A 23500-nucleotide genomic window follows, 5' to 3' on the forward strand; every position below is an offset into this window, starting at 1 on the left:
AATCTAGAGCTCAATTCACCCAGAGCTAAATTCAATCTTACACCACAGAAATCTAGCAATTTTCCCAAAATAGTAAGAAACAATTCTAGTATTTCACAGAGTATCAGAGGAACAGAATTCTCTTTGGAAAAGACTGGCACAGGAGTGGCAAAACACCAACCCCATTTCATGGCATTATTAACGTTTTCACCTACCACTGCCATCACCAGAAATGCCAACAACGTCCCACTAGAGGCTGATATTGTAGCATCTCAGTTAAGAAGTATTAAAGGAAGATTTTTCAGACTACATTTTCTGAACCAGAAAATCCAGTCAGTTCAGATAGACATAATCAATTAGGCCAAGAAAAGCATCAAGCCCCATTAGTAAACATGTATTAAGGAAACACATGTACATACAGTTTGTGACAGGTATTGATGAAACTGTCAGTCTAACACCGATGGGATCTGGTGCGGTCTGTAAAGGAGGAAAATAAAACATAATGTTTAAGTGCTCTGTGAGGAACACATTTAATTTCTGGTAGTGCCTACTGATGAAACACAAAGTCCTGCAAAATCTATTTCGTGAATGCAACTTTTTAGCATGTATCAAAGTAACATTTTTAATTGGCCTAAACATATTCCTACCTTTTTATTATTTACATAATGGAGGCACACATATTAATCTCTCTAACCCATAAGACAATGGTACTGTCAGTGTGGTATTTAACTTCTGTTATAGAACATGGAAAGAAGAAAGGAACACATTATACTGTATTTCATGATATTATGCAAAATCAATGTTGTAAATCCATTTACAATCTCATAATCATTTACAGTCAAGAGCTACACAGCACTTCTGCTAGTTAGCTATTTGCTTTAGTGACAGATCTCTCTAGATGATCCAAGTCTCACTGATGCTGCACCGTAATGGAAATTTATTGCACACTCGGGATGATTTTATGTATTATAAGGGATAAAAAGCATTTCCACTCTCCAAGAAACACTGATTTAGTGTCAACTTCAAAACATTCACCTGAAAATGTATACAAATTTTAGAGAGAAATTATGAGGAGGTAGAAAAGACAGCAGACTTAAGAAGAACATTTGAGCACAGTATTTACTAACTGCCCTTTCCAGAGAGTTCTGTTTCTATTTTACTCTGCTCGTGTTACAACATTCTCAGTGTTCTCTGAGTACAAGAATAGAATGATGAAATTATACAGAATACTCAGTTCATTACAGTTGAGTGCACTACCCTAAGCTTATCAAATGAATACTGGTGGGTTTACTGCTTGTTCCTGAATAGACTTAATTTTAGTAAGTTTCTTATTAAAAATTCATGTTTAATGGAAACAAAAGAAAAGGCTATGTTAGCTTTATGTGTGTATTATCTAATGCTGGTCAGGTACTATTATGCTCTTTTCCTTGATCTAATGAACTAATGCAAGCAGCCAGTGTTTATGATCAGATGTTGGGGTTTGTATTTCTTCATTGAGTGGATGACAATAAGAAGACTGGAGAATGTAATTAAATTTTTATATATTTTGCTTTTAATATTCAAGGGAAGAGAGGAGGTGAAGGAACCAGAACAGAGACACTGAACTACTAAGCAGATAAAAAGCCATAAAAGGAAAGAAAGACAGCCAATTTTGATTTTACTTCTCACTTGAATTGGTTTAGCCAGCATGAAATTTGATGCATAAAACTGCTGATTCCTAATTTCATTGGATAAAAAATAAACCCTCTGAAAGTTTGCCCATATATATTGGATGTGGAAATTAAGCTGGCCCATTGCTTATGTTTGAAACAATGAGCAAAGCCTGTTCTTCCACACATTGCTGCTTCTTATGCATCCTCTTGTGCTGAGCTGTTAAAAAGGAGCTGTGACAGTTTATGCGACACACTATCCCTTTAATATCTCTTCTTCATGAAATCTGGCTATTTTCTGATGCAATTCCATAGGACAGGTTCTATCCCTTCTATCCCCACAAATATCAAGCATTCTTGTTACTGCCATCATTTTATTACAGTACAATTATTCACCTTATCAATGAAAAATCAACTCCTGGATATTAAAAAAAAAGGAAAAAAAATGCTATTTTCAGTTCAGCTTTAAAAGAATAGCTGCTTGCAACTAAAGAAACATTACTACAGTCATCCTTGTATTCATTGCAAACCAGATTTTCTAAGTCCCTTAGGCATCTGTACCATGGAAAACACAACATGCAAAAATGCACACACCAGTTCTTCCTTCTACACTGCCCTAAAAAATACATGTCCTCAGAGCTGGGAAGCAGTAGTCAAGGCAGTGACACCATCTGATCCTGTGAAGAACATAAGGGTCAAGTCATGCAAGGAGTATATCCTGAAATAAAACCAGGATTTTGTGACAGCTCAGGAAATGGGTATCAGCCTTCAAAGAAACGTCTTTCATTTAAAACAGAAGGGTCAAATTTGCAAGAAACAAACACTCTACTGTTTATGCACAACAATATAAGGTTAGCAACACCTGAATGCAACCTGGAATTTAGAACACAGAAGATGGTAGGTTTCTTATTATACAGGTGAAAAGGAGAGGTGTGATAATCTAAGAATCAGACATTATAGGAATCCCAAGAGGGGTGTAACGGATATAAGCATTCTCCCTCAGAAAAGCCAGGATTTTCATTAGGAATCCAGACTCATTCCCTCCTCTGTAGTTTTCTTCATCACTGTATTTGTTTTTTTTTCTTTACCATTTTCTTGCTTTATTTTTCTTTTGTTTTGTTTTGGTTTTTTTTGAGAAGCAGCAGACTGCATTCGCTATCTGCACTGTTTTCTTCTGATAAATGGATGCGGAAAGATGGTCATCACTGTTTGGTTATTTAAACTACAGCAACACCCTCTTTTTGCAATAAAACAATGTAAGCAACACACTGACTTTTATGTTCCACCCTCTAATGAGCTTTTGAGGCTAAAACTGTAAATAAATTATGGACTTCTTATCTCCAGAACAGACACTAATCAATTAATCATTGGGTTTTGGCCGTTGTAAGTGCTCCAAAGAAATTGTTTCTATGAGATATTTATCACTTGCCAATCAACACACCCCACAGGGTTAGAAATAATTGTTGTCTTATTTGTAGCAAACCAGATAATGCAGTTCAACTTCAGCAATAAAACCAAGTTAACATTCAGCAAGGCTTTTGTGCTGCTCATTTCCGAGTTGGAACTTCTTCAGGCTGGAGGTTTGCAATACACTAAGTTAATAAATAGGCAACAATAATTAAAAAGAGAATAATAAAAATAATTAAAAATATAATAATAAAGGTGTTTCAGGTCAAATTCAGCTCTGGAAGGACTATATTGAAGGGCATGGCATTCTGCTAGGAAGATTACTGACTTACTGCACTTGAATATTGGAAGTGTGGTGTTGATTTGAGACAGCGACATTCTGCTACATATTTCTGCTCCAACAGGAAACTCTTTTACAGTGGTGGTGAAATCTTTTTTCTCCAGGAAAGAAGTTTCCCTACTTCTCAACGCTGCAACTAATGGTTTAACCCACCTGAATCATTTACCGCTTTCTGTCTATTCAGAGAGCATTTTTACAGTTCCAAATTCAAATGGGAAAGAAATATTGACTCTTTCCAAAACAGCAATCACACCTAGTCATGGGTGGAGCAAATATCCACCCTGTAGCTAACGTGGGACTTCACACTGGAGCAAATGGATTATTTCCTGAAAGAAAACCTATAGTGGAGCAGGTTTATCCGGAAGGACTGGAGTCCATGCACAGGACCCACACTGGAGCATGGAAAAAGTGTGAAGATGAAGGATTAGCAGAAAGGAACTGTTACAGACTGACTCAAACTCCCATTAACCACCCCCTGTGGCATTTGGGAGATGGAGGCGGTAGAGCAGTCGGGAATGAAGGAGAGAGTTGAGCTTGGAAATGAGGGACACGGCGGATGGTATTTTCATTTTTTGTCTTTGTTCCTTTCCATCCAACTCTATTTTAGTTGTCAATAGATTAGTTTTGCCCCAAATCAAGCCTGTTTTGCCTATGATGGTAACTGTTAAGTGATGTCCCTGCATTTATCTTGGCTCATGCTCTCTTTTATCTTACTTCATCTCCCTGTCCTGGTGAGAGGGAGAATGAGAAAGCAGGCAGGTAGATGTCTGGTAGCCAGCCAAGGTCAGACCACTACGACAGTTTACACAGCCTTTGCTATAGATGGATTTCTCCGTTGAGTTAGGACCCCAGTTACCAAAGAGATACAGCCAGCACATCATAACTTACTCATAGGATGCCAAGTCTGCTTTCTTGCTGTACAGCAAGAGGGCTGCAAGGCTTCCCCACAACACCTTAAAGAAATGTTGTGGAAACAAATGCATTACAAAAACATTTGCATCCAGAGTGAAAGAAGGAAATTCTTAGATGGGCTATGTGCCTCACTGGGCTGAACAGCAGAGACTCCTTTTCTTGCATTTCTGCTTAGCGATAAATCCTGTTACAGTGAGTGCTACAGAACAGGTGGCATCATCTTTGATGAGACAGAACGTTAGACTTGAAGGTTAAACCAGGGATTCTTTTTCCAAGTCCCACATTAACAAAATTCCAACCCTATGTGCCTCAAAAACTAACAGTAACTTTACTTTCCAGGAAGCACGGGGTCAAACTTGAATGCTTTAGACCTCTGTACAACTACCCGTGAAGGAAAAAGAACGTCTTCCAATGACTTGTGTGATTTTTTTCTGTGACTAGAAGAGACAACAATCTATCTTGCCTCCTACTCAGTGTATGCCCTGTTTTGCCTGTGCTATCTTCTCCAAGCCATTTAGCATACCCTACATTTCCTACAGGAGGTTACTCAGTCTAGCAGCTACTTCAGTCTTTTTTTCTTCATTTCCTCTTTCATTTTGGCAGCACCATAAGAGCGCAATGTAGGCTGAAAGAGCTGAAAAAAGCACAGTAGCTGCTCCAAGAACTTCCAATCTGCAATTGAAATGACTTTTTATTTCTTCCCACATGCCTGTTAAACACTTCTAAAGCTATCTGTAGTTCTAGAAAAGCTGACCTTCCAAAAGCATATCAGAAGCAAAGAAAAAACCCAGACACTTCCTTCACACCCTTGCTTATCAGCTTTCCAGAAAATCAGGTTGCAAAGTCCCTACCAAGCCTAGAGTATAAACCAGTGCTGCTGCTCAAGGCAGAGTCAGTTAGAGAAGGTGGCTCTGGATCTTATCCAGGGTTTTGAGTGTCTCCAAGGATGGAATCTCCGGTCTCCCTGAGCAACCATTTCAGTGTTTGATCACTGCCACAGCAAAAAATGTGCTGCTTACACTTAAATGGAGTTCTCTTGTATCCATTGTCTCTTGCCCTTTCACTGGACACCACTGGTAAGAATCAAGCTTCATTTTTCCTTACTCCCTCCCGTCAGATATTTAAGACTTAAGCATATTGCTGAGATTCCCCTTTATTCTTCTCTTCTCCAAGCTAAATAGTCCCTGCTCTCTCAGCCCCGGTTCATGTATCAGATACTAACTCCTCCATCATCTTTGCGGCCCTTTGGTGGATCCACTCCAATATGTCCGTGCCTCATACAGGCAGGCTCACAACTGGACTTAGCATTCCAGATGCAATCCCACCAGTTTTATAGAGAAATGTCTCTATCCTCCCCTCAACAACCCTACCTCCATTCCCAGTTGCAGCTCATGGAAATGAATACACTTCTAGAGAAGTCAACGGAGTTACAGCATCTTAGAATAGCTGAAAAACTGTCTCAAAATGTCATGATTCTGTGATATATTCTCAAGCCATTCCCTTTCTAGTCACCTTGTGGTTATTCTGCTTACAGCTTCAGTGTATGCTAGAATATTTGAAGACACATTTCTTTCACTACGAGTTTCAAACGACCTTTTAATGAAGGGCTGAACTGATTTTAAAACCCAATTATGTTGTTAATTAAACTTCTATTTTCTCCTCTTTTCACCACCAGCTTCACATATTCATATTCCTGTTTTCTGGTACAGTCTCTGGAGTTTTTGCTTTCCTGGGCATTCTGACAGTTACCTTTACAACCGCTTCTGAAATACCACCTCCAGCATTAACTTTATTAGATTCTTCTTGAAGCAGCAGTGGGTCAGTCTCAGCAGCACCATTCTGATCTCCTCAGCCAGCATCCTCAGGGCAGACTTATTTTAGTTTTCAAAGTTAATAAAGAAGTAGCAGTAATCTGCCTTCCAGTGAAATGTTCCAACTGACTGGAGCATTTTGCCAATAATTTATTTTTCCCTGCACTAATCTCTGCAAATGGTAAGTCTGCTTAACTGCAGACCTTCCTGCCCACAGACTGCACTTCAATACCTTTGCTCCATCATTAATGCTTTTACAGCCCAAAGTTTTCATCAATATATCTCAGCCTATGGATTGCCCCTGGACTGCTGGTGTCAGCATCCAGTGCAAAGGAGGAAATCCAGCAGTTTAAACTTTAGAAAAAACAGACTTCCAATGAGCAGGGATTTCCACTGAGCATTTTGTGGCTTGCTGCATAATTACACAAGTTCAGTATAATGCTGTCTGTTATTAAAGTTATATGCTGACATCCATGTCTTTGACATGTATGGGTAATAGCAGCAGCTACGTTTTAGATAAAATCTGGTATTTATTGCTTTCAGAAATAGAAATTCCCATGGAGGTAAGATTTAGTTTCTTGCATTTTTGAGTCTCTGGCCTAAGTTGTACTACAGTGTTTCTTCTCTCCAGTAGGTAAGCACTGAACCCCGAACAAGGGACACGGTGTTCCCTCTGATGCAAAGGCACAAAGAACTTTTCTCAAGGAGCTGAGTGGTGCTGCTGTTCTGCTGCACAGAGCCTAGCTCAAGAGTAAAGGTGATCCCTCTAAATCAGAGAGATCCCTCTAAATCCAGAGGGATCAGGAAGCCAGTTAAAATCTAGAGACACTCTAACCATCATCCTACATTCCGGTGCTCTCATTCACCTTAAGGTGTATCAGAAAGACCACTTGCATATGGAGACACTAACTAATATGGAACTGGCTTATAAAACCTATTCTTAAAGAGGTAGAAAGAAGTAAGCTTGTTTAAGAGTGATGCCATAAATGAAAGGTTCTACGTGGAAGAAGCTCTCAGTCCATGACCTGCTGGTCAAGATTTCGAGCTGCAATAAATATCTCCGAAAGTCAGAAAAAGACATGAAAACCTTTCTTTTCAAAGGTTTTGGGCACTCCTTTTTCTCCCTGGACTTCATCAGAGAGCTCAGGAAAAAAAAAATCAAGCTCATTACTTTTCCAAACAGCAATTACTTTAGAAGTTTTAAGCATTAGAAACAGAGAGCCTGGAAGGAAAGGGGAGAGCTAACCTACAAAATAGGCTTATGAATAAACTTGTGAATGTAGCATCCATAATCACAATATGATTGGGAAAAAATATCAAACAATAAGGCTCAGGCAGGAAAAAAATGGTGTCTTTTGTTTTAAATGTCCAGAACTGCAACTTTATTGTTCAGATGCCTGACAGTTAAAGATTTCCTTCTTCCCTTCTGTTTCCAACAGACATTTTACCCTTTGCCAAAACTGCTACTTATGCATTAAATGTTATAGATGGAAGCAATTTTTCACTATATTCTGCAGAACATTTTTAGGGGTGTAATTTCTCAGACTTAAGTACCAATTCCTTTTAAACTAAAGATTCAATCAGCTAGGCTTTGTAATATTCAGGACACTTTGATCCATGCTTCATTCATCAACATTTATATTTACACAGGAAATACTGTTAACACTCGCTGTTTGATCTTTGTTACAGTATGTCCACTTTGTTTCCCTCAGCCTTTGCCCTCAGTACAGAGAAAAGAAACATTGGAGCAATTTCACGGTAGAGCACCAAGCGAGAAAGGCAAGCACTGAGATGGCATCAGACGTTTAGTTTTTGCACTTGCAGCTTGGCTATACAAAAGCATAAATTAGAGCAGAAAGACATTCAGGAGAAATTGCAATGGTTCAAACTGTGTTGTACATACCATAACTAAATATTCAGCAGGGAAAAAGAGTTAATATCTTGACTGAAGGATAAAAAGTGTTATAAAACCAATTATGTTGAAACATGAGCCAATCTTCTTATCTGGAGAGAAAGGCATTCAAAGGCACCATGTTTAAAGAGTAAATGGAGCCTTACTTTTAATCAAAACAGTGGAGAGGTAAACAATCAAAGGCCAAATCTGAACAAGGACTTAGGTCATATTTACAAGGCAGCTATAAAAACATGACTGCCACCACCACTCAAGTAGGCAGCTTAAATTTACTTGAGTTTGTTTACAGTGCATATCAATAGTTTACTGCAATCACTTTTCAAACCCCTCAGTTGCCTTCAATTGCTCTGCAGGGTAGATACACCCAGGCTGGCTTTACACTACCCACCTGAGGTGCTAGCAGCACAACAGATGTCTGATTTCTCCATGTACAAAAAAAAACTGCCTGGTTTTCTGAGGTTTCAGCCAGTCAGAACCCACTCTGTTTTATGACAACTAATGATCCAAGCTGCAGCTGGCCACCTGTTCAAGGTGGGAGCTGTGGATTTATGTCCTCTTGAGCAGAAGAGGAAAAAGGGGAGCCTGGAAGCTCTCAAGGCTGGGTGCTCAGGATCAGAGTTTTGAATGTGGATAGGATTCAAGGCTTAGGGAAATGAATCCTAGTACAAATTTCAGGTCACAAACCAACAGCATTTTAAGGGAGCAGCCAGTTAAAATTTGTCTTAGTCTGCATAATAAAGAAGAGGTATAATACTTGAGGCTGAAATCTTGGAAGGAGTTCACACATTAGACTAGGTGAGTGCATGAATCAACAAATATACTTTGACGTCACGTATTCATGTACAGTTGACATCACATACATTAAACATAGTTGTGAAGTCAAGCTCTGACAATGAAGCGTTAGGTGGCTATATACCTGCTGCTGGACATGCAACGCTATATGAGTTATCCCATACTGTATTTTGAAAGGCATGCTTCTACTCAGAAATATAGGTGAATATCGGACAGATTTCAGGGGTAAAAAGGACATATTTGAGGAGTTTGCTCTGTAATGTTTTTTCTGCCGTGAAAGACTTGATCTCTGACATTCATCTGCCTCCTGCCAAGCTGAAACAGGAAGCAAGCAAGGTAAAAAAAGCTCTGCATTATGTTGAAATAATCCTTAATTTTAGCACTGAAGAGTGTTAAATTTGCATCGTGTTTGCTTCTGCTGTTTAAACACACAATACGCTGTATAAAGATTGTGATAACTTTCAGGTGACTCCATAGAAAGATAAACCTATTAGAGGAATAAACATATAGCCCTGTTTGTTGAATACACAAAAACCACATAAAAATGCTGCTAAAGACCACTTCAGATACCTACTTGCTTTATTGAATCTGGTTCTGACTCATAATATCCTTTTCAATTTGCCACCCTTAACTTCAGAGATTTTTTAAATAGCCAGGCCATAAACCAAAGACCTACTACTCTGTGATGAGCAGAAGCAATAGAGGCAAAACGAACTCTTCTCTTTATTATTCAAAACAAGGTTGGATGGGGCTTGGAGCAACCTGGTCTAGTGGAAGGTGTCCCTGCGTGTGGCAGGGGGTTGGAACTGGATGAGCTTTAAGGTCCCTTCTACCTAAACCATTCTATGATTCTGGTGGTTCAAAACGTAATGCAATGCAAATAAGCTATGTGTTCCCTATATTGAATGAGCAGCAATGAAAAACAACTCAGATATGACCAGTTATGCTTCCCAAACACTTACTCAGCATCTTTCAGCACTCTATCTCCGGACACTGAGAATTCAGAAACACTTTTTAATGATAAACTAAAAACTTTGCTTCATGCTTTATTTTACTTAGCTGGAGTATTAAATGGATGATGATCTTAAAAATACATATTTTATTTAAATATCAGTTCAGACACAGCACAGCAATATTTTTATATGAGTCCCAAGTTAAAAGAACATGGTCAAGGGGAATAAAAAGCCATTTCACCAAAGTCAAATGTGGAGAAGCCACAGCCAAGCTCCCGTAGTCTTAACAGATGTTTCAGAAAAACAATGTATTCAAAAGTTTTAAGACCTGGTTTTAAGCATTTTCCATCAAGTTCCTCATTTCTTCCTCAGGAAAATCAGAAACGTCCTTCAAATTAAAACAGAAATTCTAACACTGTTATCTGACCCCAGAAGTTTTGTTGTTGCTTTATTATATCAGTGTTGCTTTATTTTACCAGTTGTTTCCAAAGTTCTCAGAAGAGGCAGAGTCCCTGTTTCAGGCACCCAAAAAAAAACCGCAAAGCAACACTTCAGAAAGACTATGACTTTGTGAAAGGATTTTCACTCTGGCTCATGAGGTTTCTGCTGGGGGGGTCTTAACACTTTTTCAGCCTTGTCCCTCCCCCACTTCCCCTTAACATCTTATTCATGCTGCCAGCGTGAGCCACCAAGCTCCTAAGAAGAAAACAGAAAACTTAATGTAAAATAATAGACAGACCCTTGAACAACATTAGATTTTGCAACTAATATAAGGGTAATAAAGATGGAAATAAGTAAGATTATATACAACAGCCAGAAGGAAGGACTAACTCGAATTTTGAGTTATGCCATCAACATCCAAAGTAAAAATTAATACAGTTAAGAAATTAAGAAATATCAAACCAGTATCTGTCCAGAATTAGGAGGTTAGCTCATTACAAGCTAATTATTTTGCCTGTTCACATACCATGGTTTCTGCATTTCTGCTGAAGCCAGGAGAACAACTCAAGGATTCCTGACATCCCTGTGACATCAAGCTCTTTGAAAAGTAGCACTGAAACTTGTTCTAAAATTTCATTCCTTAGATTTATTTCCTTTTAAATTCAAAGTATACCCATACACTATTCCCCCCTTCCACGCTACTAATACATGCCATACCTTGGGTTTTTGAAAATGCATTATACAACAGGCCTTATGCATTCACACCAAGCTGATGTTAAGGAACTCTTTAAGTCCACTGCGTGTGATCTCCTAATTTTCAAAACAGCTACTGGGAGGTAGGACCTCCAACTGCCAAGTGAGCATATCTGTCTTCAGAGCTGCAGTCAGCTTTGGCCAGAATTCATTCTTCTGGCCCAATTGGAATGTACATGGCTCATGAATGTACTCCATAGGTCCCCATGAGCTGACTCAGCTGACTCACTTTGCTCTAATGCCAGCGATCTCACTGCAGCTTACGGCTATTCACATTCATTGAGCATCTGCCTCCACATGGAGAACCAAAAGCTTGTAGATGTTTGTGTCTAAAGGCACCACCTCTGACTATTATAACACCAGTGGAAAAGGTCCACTCTATTGCATATTGCCCATTAGCCCTTCCTTTGGCAATAAAAGAAAAACTGCTCCACTCATACCAACTTCTACAGAGCAACAAACAGTTCAGGAGAAATAACAAACACCACCACCCCTGCTGCCCCAGATTTGTGCGTGAAAATCTGCTTTTGGAACTATTCATGTTTCTTTTCCTACAAGCTTCAGTTCTGGAGGGGAGAGAAGGAAAAGGAGTGACAGCCTTCTTAGAACAATGTACTGAGATGTGTTTGCGTCCAATAGCCAGAGACTAGTAATACAGCTAAGGGGTAGGCTTACTGGTGTGCACGTGCATGTGAGAGGAGCAAATACATACCCTATGTTCTACAATGGTAAATAATAAAGCATGTGTATCTGGATAACTCGTAACGAAAGTAATCATTAAACTTATGTACCATTTGATGAAGAACAGAAAAAAACCCCTCTTTATGGTCTTGATGCAGCTAGGTAATTGCCCAGGCTCTTCACTGAAGGTAAAGTTTGTGGATTGTCACTCAAATGCCTTTTAAGGTTAGCATTTTCAGTGCTAGAAGGCAATACTCTGATTACAGGGCACCTTTCTGAACTGAAAATGAGTATGTGTGGTTTCAAGTCAAGATAACTACTTTTTGGTGCACATTTTTAAGAACAACAGGTGACCTGTGAGCCAGCTAAACATCAAGGGTTCAGAAAAGTTGAAAAATGAGAATAAACCTTTCTTTTTCTGTACATGGCTACTGCAGGCGCATTTATGCATGAAGTCTGAATACACTGGTCATGCAGCCAAGACATCAGTGTAAACATACAGATTTCATAACAAACGGCAAAATTAACTAACAAAAACAATAAAAAACATCCTACTTGACTATAATTGTGTTTGAGGTGTGATTACCAGACTATCAGTTCTATCAAGTCACATTAAGTTGTCTATAAGGCAATTCTGATCAATACACTTTGTGTTCTCAGTTAAAAGGCGAGTGTGAGAAATGTTGGAGAGCTGAGTTCACTGATCAAAATCTGCTTGGAAACCAGTACATCAACATGATATACAATTGATCCAAGGTTCAATAGGATGCTCATTTAATTTCAACCACGCCAATGAATGGCTTTCATTCTTATCTAAATAAGCAAGGTGCTTAGGAAGTGTAACAGCCTATTTGACTCCTGTGATCAATGAACCATGTGTCACCTGGACTGAACTCCCCCTTGCCCAAAATGATGGAAGGAGCTCTGCTGAAAGAGTGCTGAGGTGGCTACTAATGAAAGCTGAAGATCTTCTACAGAAATAGATCCAGTTTTGTCTTTGCCTCTTAGTAATTTTTTCTGTGGCAATAAACCACCCTTTTCATTATTATTATTTTTTAGTGGCAGAAAGGAGGAGATTTAGTTACAGTTGCTGAAACTGCTCTGAGCATCTACTGTTATTACTGTAACAGAATGCTTTTGTACTGTGGCACCTTGTCATTTCCCTCATACAATCTGAGTCAATTTGGGCGGGTGCAACTCCATTAAATACAGTCAACTTCTGTAATAGAAACATTTATGTACCTATACGTTACATAGATTCTTTCATTATACTTTGAATTAAAGTTGAGAAAATCTCCAGTGAGAAGCTAACTGCAGTATCTTGTTTTTATACTTCACTGCTTTGTACTGTACTGCCAGAAAGCTATTTTTAGACCTGCTCTGCAATTGCACAGTTGTTGCTTATATCTCGTCTAAAGGAAGTCAGGTTGCCCTACTGAGACTTCGCCCTTCTCTCAAGGGTAAACTGAAATCCATTAAACTTGAATATATACTGTAAACCCTGCACATTAGTGGCTGTGATGGAAATATTATGTAGTTATTTATAACAAGATATCCATTTGAGGAAGTGAAATAGATAGGCATATCTGAAAATTATTGCCTCTTCATTCTCCTCTTAAAGTCATTGCCTTTGTGCCTAAAGCTTGGAAATTTCTTTTGCTGGAACCATGACAAAGCAAGCAAATTTATGTCCACAGCACAGACCAGTGCTGCCTACAGCCCCACACCAAATAACTTGTGAAAGGTAGCACAGACATCCAACCAGATCCTATACTGCTCCAAAGAAATCCACACATAGTTCTGATTACAGGAGATGTTTTTCAAATGCAGGTGCTCATATTACTGGGGATAAGCAAATAGCAGTCAGGGAAAAATGTTAATCTACCTATAATATAGCTAGATAGGCATATACCTATAATGACAGAGATTAGCATCTATGCACACACACATGCACACGCACACAAAAGTTATTGTAAAACTGACTATAGATACAGTGAAGGTGTCTTGTCCTGACTTGGCTTTTATAAATTACTCAGATTCAGGTAAATATTATTTCACCATCATCTTTCACGGTTGATGCTAAAACAGGGAATGGAAGATGGAGTAAACAGGAAAGGAGGAAACAGAAAATCTCACTGAGGGATTCCTTGGAGACCTTCTATAACCTATAAGCCATGCTGTAAGATACAAGTTCCCTTGAACTAAAAGAAAAGACTACTTAATACTAGTCCTTCTAGTACTAAGTAATCTTCTCCAGTCTTCTTGTAATCTTGTTCTCTGAATCTATGTTATGCATCCAAATGTACTCAAAGTTAAAGGGCAAGTGTTGTATCCTAAAGCAACACCCAGTGACTTACAAAGAGGACCAGCAGCTGTGGTTTTCCCTGCTATTCTTTGGAGGGATCCTGTACAGTCCTCATATTAAATCCACTTTGATTAAATTATACACACACTAGATGCAGGAACTGACCTTGTCAGTCTCTCAGATAAGCCCTTCTACCTTCACCAACCTACAAAAACATTCTTTATCACTTATGGCGAGAGGCAAAGAGATGCACTGACAGCTAGTTGATCTTACAAGACTTGATGGGCTCTGCAGTCAGCTGTCTTATAAAATGGTAAGAAAAACAGCCACAGTAAAATCCTTAACAGTAAGAGCTAAATTTGTCAGACTGAAACTGTAGCTTTAATTGTTCTAGCTCAAAATTCTGACCAAGATTATGACTACTCTGAAAAAAACAGAACACAGACAGCAGCCACATCTAGGTTTCTCAGTTGTGAAGCTGAACCTCAAGGCTTCTGGTTTGTGCGTTACTACAAAAGAAGGCAGGCATCATGAGTGAAAAACAGAGTATTAAAAGAGGATGTGTGCATATATGTGTGTGAAAATGTATCGCCTCTCTTCTTGCGATCACATACTGCTTGCTGATCTCCATTCTACTTGAACCAATCTGTGCATTATCTGCATCCTAGTCTCATATATTTGGGGGAAAAAAAAATAGATGTCAACAATAAGGGAAAGTTACATAGAGAGTAACGGGATGGTATTGCTCAGTATGAGAAAAAGATAAAAACAAAGCCAGGCACGGCACTTGACTGATAAGTGGGCAGATTCTCCTACCTTGTCTCATAGCTTACCATGAATGTTTTGTGAGTTTGACACAACAAGTGAGCCTGTTGCTCTTCTAGCAGTGAGAAGAAAAAGCAAGTAGGTGCTTTTTATTCAGGTAATTGAGGGAACAGATCAAATGTACCCTTGAGAACAGACCCATCAAAAAATAATTGCATTAAACATAAGTAATCCTGAGCTAGAATGACATGTTCAGGGTATAGAATTATTTTTCTAAGGTTACATTGAGCTTCTAGGCTCAGAGAGGCCACATGGGAAAATCAAATTGATGCTTTGTGGAATTTCAAACAGTTATGATTTTACTAACATGTTCTGGCAGACAGAAGCATGTACTGTATATATAAATGACCAGGATATGTTTTGCTTCAAGTTCAAAGCCTAAGCTGTCACATTTCCATGGCCATTTGCAGCGTCTGAAAACAGAGTTCATGTGCAAAGAAACCTTGAGACAGACACCTTGAAACAAGACAGACAGGTAAGCAGGGACCAAGAGCTGTTTCAGATGCAAAACCAAAATATGCCAAGACACTGAAAAAGTTTGTGTCAGCTTCTTATCCTGCTTTACAAAACATCCTGAATTCAAACAAGCTAGTGTGCATGAACTGAAGAGAAACTTTCCCCTCTCCAAAAAGCATGTCGCCCACCTTAAGCCCAAGAGCAGTAAAACTGATAATACTTTTGCTCCTTTGGCTATTTACCTTCTTTCTATTTAAACACACGCTATAGAGAGGACTGTGATTACCATTAGTAACACCATCCCACCATCTTCCTCTCCAGTCTTACTTCCCACACTGAATTCTTTTCAAAGCTTTCTTTGATGCAAGAAGGTTATTTGTTTCAGCGTGACTCCCCCAGTTCCCCATGCTTGCCACATGTCACTGCTCAACACATCCCCCAAAGTATTCTGTAGCTTCCAGGTGCTGTGTTCTGGCACCTTATCTGCTGTTGCCGTAACTGCATTCCTGGTACCGGACATACAGTGCCCCCTTTGCTTGGCACCATCTCTAATTGAGTAGAGGGCTGGAGAAAAGGCCTGCACTGCGGTCACCTGCAGCTCCCAGCTTGCCCCTCATGAAGCAGCCGTATTTGTGCTGCTTTCTGATGGGATAGCTCCCACTCCCCCAGGCAACTATTCACTGTAGCAGCAGCACTAGATTTGCTTGACAGGGAGCAGACATAAAAAGAAGATCATCACCTTTTCCACATGACCTACCCCTATCTTGCTCTTGCTGCTATGCTCGCAGAGCTGAGCATGTTCACTGTGCCATCAATGTATTACAAGAAAAAGCACAGGGGCCTAAAGTACCAGACTGCAACAGACCAGCTTAATAAAAAGGTATAACCATCTCATGAGACCAAAGGAGTTCTCAAGGATACATAGGATGAATAAGCACTATCACATTCTTCTCTATTAGTTTTGGTACTTTGTATCCAAAAGGGAAGATCTAGTAGAGCTTTTTTTGACCATGGTTCTAGTGTGATGATATCAGGATGAGGCATAAAATAGTTTCCATAACCTGCAGAAAATCTAAACATTTCAAAAGAATCCTTATCCCAAACCAGGGAGGGAGAGGGAGGGAAGAAATCAGAGTGTCAAGAAGTTCACAGTGCATAAATCTTTTCTTATATATCCAAAGCAAATTAAATCCCTTTGTTTTGTTTCAGTAACTCATAATATTCTACTTCACTAAGAACTGCTTTCTATTTGAGTTACTTTAAGTGTGAGATCAAAAAAAAAACCCCCTTTTTCTACCACAGAACTGGAGTTTCTCAGTTTGCCATGTCAAGCAGTTTTACAAAACCAAAACACTTGTCCTGTGTTAAATTATTCATGCTTTCTGTGCTGGCACTTGGTGAAGCCCATTCTGCAGAACCAGACTTCCTCCACACCCTACAGAATAGCTTAAGGCACCCACCTCAGCATTGACAACTCCAGGATGGAACCAAACATTTCACAGCTAGTTTGAAGGCAAGCTTTAGAGATGCTGGAGACACAAAAGCTCTACAGTAGCCCCCAAATGACCACAAGTGACCACAACAGGCACTTAACATATTAAGCTTCATCTTCTTTATACAGAAATACAAAATCAATGCTGTGTTTTTGTGCAAAGAAATGTCACTTTGATCTTCTAGTCTTTGACATCTACACACAAAGCTATCTTTCCGAATATTTAATGTGTTAATTTCTCTCCTGAGCAGAATATACACTAAAATCCAGCAACGGACAAAGCACTTGGGGGGGGGTGGGGGGGTGGGGGGTGGAAGGCAAGCAAACAAAAGCCCCTACATCCTAAGCAATCTTTGGAGTCAGAGGCCAGATGAAGCATTAAAAAGATAAATACACATTCTCTGAAGTTTCTTCCCCCACCTGTTTTTGGTTTCAGTGATTTCTGCTTGTTTGTTCTTCCTCTTCATTACTCCTTGTAGAAATCTCAGGTCAACTTCCTTTTGCAAAGCTTCCAGCCAAGGTTCTTCAGAACTTTGGGCTGACGCCACAGGTTCTTCTTAATTGCCACTAGGAAAAGAAAAGAAGTGATTTGCAGGCCATATTTTTAATTACTAGCTTAGCTCTTTTTAAATGTCATCTATTGTTTAACGCTCTCTTTTTGACTCCCGCTGTATGTGAGTTGCATTTGAGGCCTGTCAGGAATAAAACTTGTCATTTGGAAGACAGCCACTTCAGCTTTGAGAAAGGTTACCAATACTTTACCTCCTTCTGTGAGAAAAGACAACACCCAGGAATCTAGGAGGCTAAACCAACTGTACTCTTATCGTGGCTGATACTGTGGCAGCTCTCTCCCATGCGGAACAATGCTACACCATTAACACGGAAGCATGCTGACAAAACCAGAGCCAAGATATCACCACAAGCTCTTCAAAAGGGTGGGCACTTGCAAATCCAAATGACTGTTTCAGGAACTAAATACAGAGATAAAGTATTGTGTTCATTCTCCAGAAAGACAGGCTTGTGTCATTTAAGAGGCACCAGGGTTTACAGAAGAAGGAATTGGAATTAGGGCTTCTGTAATGGATTAATAGTCATGGCGAAGTGTTTTGGTGCAGTGATGCTGCTTTGATAAAATATATACTCCCAGCTTTCTCTGCCATATGATCCAAATACATTTGACCCAGAATTTCAGCAAAACCCTAATCCTGCAGTGGAGGATGTCCTTTACATTGCAAAGTCTTTATCCTATACTTGAAAGAAATAAAAGGGCAAACAATTCTTATAGTGAATAACATGAGAAGTATTCCTCTCCTAAGTAACCCAGTAGAATTCTATACGTAAGCCACTTAACATTTTATAGAAATAGGTGCCTGCTGTCACAGGGAACAAAATCCCTGTAGTACCTAAGGGTTGGAAAGTACCCTTTGGTTTTGTTACTTGCAGTAACAGCTGGTTTTCTGGGAACAACTACAACCAGTCCCTCTTTTGTTTCTTTGTAAAATGAAGTTTTACACTGTAAGACTTCTTTGTTTGCTGTTCTAAAGAGAAAGTTAGGAGGAAAACTATGTCAGACCTCATGGCATTTGAGAAGGATCATGCGAGACTATACTGTTACTGGTTGGTAGCTGGAATAGCAGCAAACAAGGAATTCTATCACCACCTTTTCTTTCTTTGTGAAAAGCATTACCAAAATGGATGACAGGGGTTGTTCCCATCACATTCTCATCAACATACTCTATTATAAGACACCATGAGTTTTTTCCATTTCTTAATATTTTATAGGAAGACACATGGAAACAAGGAAAAAGACTTCGTATTGACTGTTCATGTTAGATCACAGCTTTCAGGCATGACTTCTAATGTATATTAAACTACTCATGATTATGCCCATTCCTGGGTTCAGTATGTTTATACTAGCTATACTTATTCTTGAACCTTTCCACTGTAAAAAAAGAACAAAAGTGAAATGGCTTAAAATCTACACAGAGGAGAGGATCACCTAACCTGAGCCCACATGTACTGCCTGCTGTTTAGTTTAGGTTCTTTATGAGTAGAAACAGAGTGAGTATCTTTGAATGCATAAGGACAGAATCATATTACTAAGCTAGGTGTATGATAGCAGGTGCCTGTATAAATTGCTATGACAGTGTGCCAAGGAAGATGTGACACCTACATTTCCTCATGTAGATCAGGAGGGAGAGGAAACTAATATTTCTCTTATCTAAACGAGGCATGTTTACAGGGAAATGAAGGCTTAAAAAAATCATATTGGCTAGGCAAGAACCAAAATGGATATTGCCTGAATAGCAAGACTGTCACATATATCAAGTTCCAGATTAGTAACAGGCAAACACTGAAAGGCTTGACTTAGATCTCCTCTTTTGCATTTAGGAACTGATTTCAATCTGCCTAAGCAAATGGGGGAGAAAAAAAAAGAAATCAGTGCTCTGTGATTCAGTTGCATACGCATTTTACATCAGAATCTCAACAAAACTCATTGTTTTTATTATCTAGACGGGAGATAAGCACTGGGCCTTTTAAAATGAGGTTGATCACAATGCAAATCAGTGATTTTGGATACTCATGTTTTCAATTGGCTCCCTGATCCCAAACCCTTGGAGTATGACTTTTAGAAGCATAATACTGAGTTCTGTCACTTCAATAATGTCTAATTCTGTCATGGGGTCTCTTCACTTTGAAAACCACAATTTGCATAAACTCTAAGCACTGGCCTAGGGAAACTAGATTCAAGCTTGCATGATTACCATACCTTCAGAAAAGAACAACGGTACAGGTAATATCTCTCAATCATCAAGCTAACATAAGAAGGGCATGCAAGAAGGTATGTGAATAACAGTCTCAGCATAGCTACATGTTGCAGAAGCAGCAGTATAGATATAATTAAACATCTAATTCACCTTCTGAACCCCAGTTTAAAATAAATTCCCATAAATCATCCTGCCTTTGTACTTAAAAGACTAACTAGTTATTGCCAATGTTTGAGCAGACAGACACTTTTTTTAGCCACTGGTAAGAGTGAAACCTTGGTAGTTTGTGAGTGGAAGTGAAACATGCCATCCGTTCTCAGTGGCCACAGTCCTGCGTCTCTCCTACCCCAGGCAGATAGAAGGTGTGCTGTGTGGTAGGTGTAAGAAGAACTTGATTGCAGCCAATTCCGTAAGGAGAGAGTAGTTGCTCTGCTTGGGAGGGGAGCATAATTTCACAAGAGCTGTGAGAAAGCATAGCCAAATCAGTTCCTGACTGGACAGGACCACACTGACACTAATTACTTTATTCCAGAATATGACTGTTGTTTCAAAATTCCTCTGACAGGTCAAGAGTTATTTTTAAGGTACAAGACATTACAGTTCTTCATAGCCCACAGAGTTTCTGCTTCAACTATCACAATTCTCAGTTTACTGCGATATTCAGTACTTGTTAAAAACTTGGCTGGAACATTAAAAGTTTAGTGAAGGTGAGTCTCAAAGGGAATCAGATGTTTCATCTGAGACCTTCATAAGTGATCTGAAAATCAAGGTAAGCTGCTCTTTTCTGTATTTTCCCTCCCATTCACACACACCACTAACACATTATTTACCCTACATATAAATTGAAGACGTTATTATTCCATTGTTAAGGAATAACTTAAGCAAAGTGAGTCTAAACAGAGATGTAAATAAATACCAAATAAATTTAGTTATAGCAAGTAAGTTTAGTTTTCTTTGGTATATCTGAAATTAAGGTTGCATTGCTAACAACTTTTGATCCCATCTGAATAAATACATTTGCCTTCCACATCATTAGCAAGATAATTCACTGAATTCAGTGAATTTCAAGGGTCTCAGCAAATGTTTAAAGTTCTTCATATAGAGGAACTAAATAAATTCTCACCTGAATATTGACAACTATAATCAAGAAGTTCTGAGTCACATTTTGGTCTCCCCCTTTATAATGGTAAAGACAACAAGACTTCCAAAATATTCAAAAGCAGAAGAATGAACATGAAGAAACCTGGGAATTACATGGTAATAAATATGAAATCTTTCAGATGAAGCAACTTTCAGTACTCTGAGGGAACCTGCAGAGGAGGCCACTTGAAGCAACAGTGGCGGCAGTGCTGGTTATCAGGCAACATGCAGACAAATCTTGAGTAGTCTGATTATGCATCATCCTACACTCTCTTCACCTCAAAGTGTTTTAAGCCATCTGTTATGAAAGGGCAGAATTGGTCAGAAATAAAGACAGAGCTACTGCATTTTCTTCTGTCAAATTCTCTGCCTGGCAGTCTAAACAGACTTGACAAAAGGAGGGCAGCCAAATAAACAGTAAGACTGTTACATTACATCCCACTCTATCTCATGTATTTCTTTTTTTCAGCCACTGTCCAGTCTTACAATTAGATTTTAACACCTCAAGTCTGACTGATACAATTCTGCTGCACCTGGATCTCAGACCCTTGGAAATCATTTAAACTTCCATGTCTTCCACTACCAGCGATGTCTCAAAGTAATGGACTATGAGACATTATTACAAATGCAGCCATAATCCTAATATTTTATGGCTCTAGATATTAAATGCAGTCCAACAGGTGACTTCAGATTTGATTGCATCCATAGGTAAGCATGAAGGCACAGATATTTCTTAAAAGAAATAGATTATTCAGCCCAAGTGAGGTTATGCCAGAACCCTCTGGCATGCAGCTAACTAAATACTCCAGTTTCAAACAAGTACCATTTCTGAGTAGCTCTAGTTTCACATAATACACAGTAGTGACCGAGGCGATGTTTCTACCCAAATTGCCAGATTTAAGCAACAAAAGTCTGTGATTGCTTTGAAAAGCAGGGATCCCTGGATGCTGTTTGAGAACAGCATATTTGACTTAGATATGTCTGTGAGCTACTCATGCACTCACAGAAGATGAGCTTAACATCCTTCCCAAAGAGTACAGCTTAACAATCAGCCACAGGAGAAGTGACAAAAGCAGTGCTATAGCATATGTCATCACCAATTTACTGCTACTGCTAAAGCCACTATCCATAGGTCCTGATAAGGGTTGTCTGAGATTTTCTCATTAGTCATTTCCTTTTTCCGTTTTGCTAGACATTTCTGACATTGACTTTGTTATTCACAAGTTGTCTTTGTCTAGGAGCTGGGGATAAACCTTTTCAACACAGACTGTGAAACAGAGAAACAGAGGAAATGAGTTACAAATTGAAAGGACAGCTTTGGTAATCGCTTTTTGTTCATCTAGTCAACTGTGCTACAGTACAGCTGAATGAACTGTTTCCAGTATACTTCAGAAAAAAATGTGAAGGAGCAATGAGCATGTATTTCTTTTCTCCTTTTAGTACAGCACATAGAATCATAGAATAGTTAGGGTTGGAAAGGACCTTAAGATCATCCAGTTCCAACCCCCCTGCCATGGGAAGCGATTCCACACACTAAACCATGTCACCCAAAGCTGTCCAACCTGGCCCTGAACACCACCAGAGACAGAGCATTCACAGCTTCCCTGGGCAACCCATTCCAGTGCCTCACCACCCTTAAAGAACTTCTTCGTTATATCCAATCTAAACTTCCCCTGTTTAAGTTTTAACCCATTACCCCTTGTCCTGTCACTACAGTCCCTAATGAAGAGTCCCTCCCCAGCATTCCTATAGCCCCCCTTCAGATTCTGGAAGGCTGCTCTGAGGTCTCCATGCAGCCTTCTCTTCTCCAGGCTGAACAGCCCCAACTTCCTCAGCCTGTCTTCATACGGGAGGTGCTCCAGTCCCCTGATCATCCTCGTGGCCTCCTCTGGACTTGTTCCAACAGTTCCATGTCCTTTTTATGTTGAGGACACCAGAATTGCACACAATACTCCAAGAGGGGTCTCAGAAGAGCACAGTAAAAGGGCAGGATCACCTCCTTCGCCCTGCTGGTCACGCTCCTTTTGATGCAGCCCACGACACGGTTGGCTTTCTGGGCTGCAAGCACACACTGCCAGCTCATGTTCATTTTCTCATCAACCAACACCCCCAAGTCCTTCTCTGTAGGGCTGCTCTGAATCTCTTCTCTGCCCAACCTGTAGCTGTGCCTGGGATTGTTCTGAGCCAGGTGTAGGACCTTGCCCTTGGCATGGTTAAACTTCATAAGGTTGGCATGTGCCCACCTCACAAGCGTGTCATGATGTCTTTAATGCTGTTTCAACTTGCAGAAATTAAATTGCTACCAAATGATCCTTATAGTATAAGTTGTTACTGTCTATGAAATTTGAAAATAGTAGTATATACAAAAAAAACTACAACACCTTACCACTTAAGCTCCCAGGGAACCACTGGTAACCTCAGAGAAAACTATCAGCTTGAATAACTCGCATCATGTCTTGCTCAACTGACTTCTTACAACACCTGTTCAACTGGATCAATACAGCTTAAAACTAGTTGTGTAAATGTGTTGTAAACTGCTTTCCAAATACAGCTCTTGGTGTCTGATACTGATGTTTAGGGGAATGTAGAAGGTATCCGACATGAGGGACCTAGCTTCAAGCTGTCATGAATACAAAGGACTCACTAACTAAAAACCTGATTTAGAACTACACCTCAGTATTCAGGGATTTCAAGAAATCCTGACTCCTGGATTTGCTTCCGTGTAATTTGCAAACCAGTTAAAATTAGCAATATTTGTTTTCCATACACAAACTTTCTTAGTAGGGAAAATAATATGTATTTGCATATAGATCTATACAGAGAAATCATATTGCACATATCTGTTTAGTAATTAATTAATGTAACTGTACAAATATTCTTCAAA

The 23500-nt window shown here is 39.4% G+C and overlaps 1 long non-coding RNA gene across 2 annotated transcripts in view; it reads right to left on the reverse strand.

Moving 5' to 3' along the window:
- Positions 1–284: 284 nt before the first annotated feature.
- Positions 285–23500, reverse strand: part of LOC133274972 (uncharacterized) — a 197754-nt gene continuing 174538 nt past the window's right edge. The window contains exons 3-4 of one of the 2 annotated variants that reach the window (XR_009745346.1): positions 17129–17275; positions 285–456 (exon numbers count right to left, since the gene is read on the reverse strand). This is a non-coding gene — a long non-coding RNA (uncharacterized LOC133274972). Of the gene's footprint in view, positions 457–691; positions 1015–17128; positions 17276–23500 lie in introns of those variants that run through there. The other variant, XR_009745345.1, reaches the window with a different exon arrangement.

The sequence above is a fragment of the Pezoporus flaviventris genome, unplaced genomic scaffold (assembly GCF_033815535.1).
Source record: "Pezoporus flaviventris isolate CSIRO_AGI_PZ_B2104156 unplaced genomic scaffold, CSIRO_AGI_Pfla_v1 ptg000037l, whole genome shotgun sequence".
Classification (NCBI taxonomy): domain Eukaryota; kingdom Metazoa; phylum Chordata; class Aves; order Psittaciformes; family Psittacidae; genus Pezoporus; species Pezoporus flaviventris.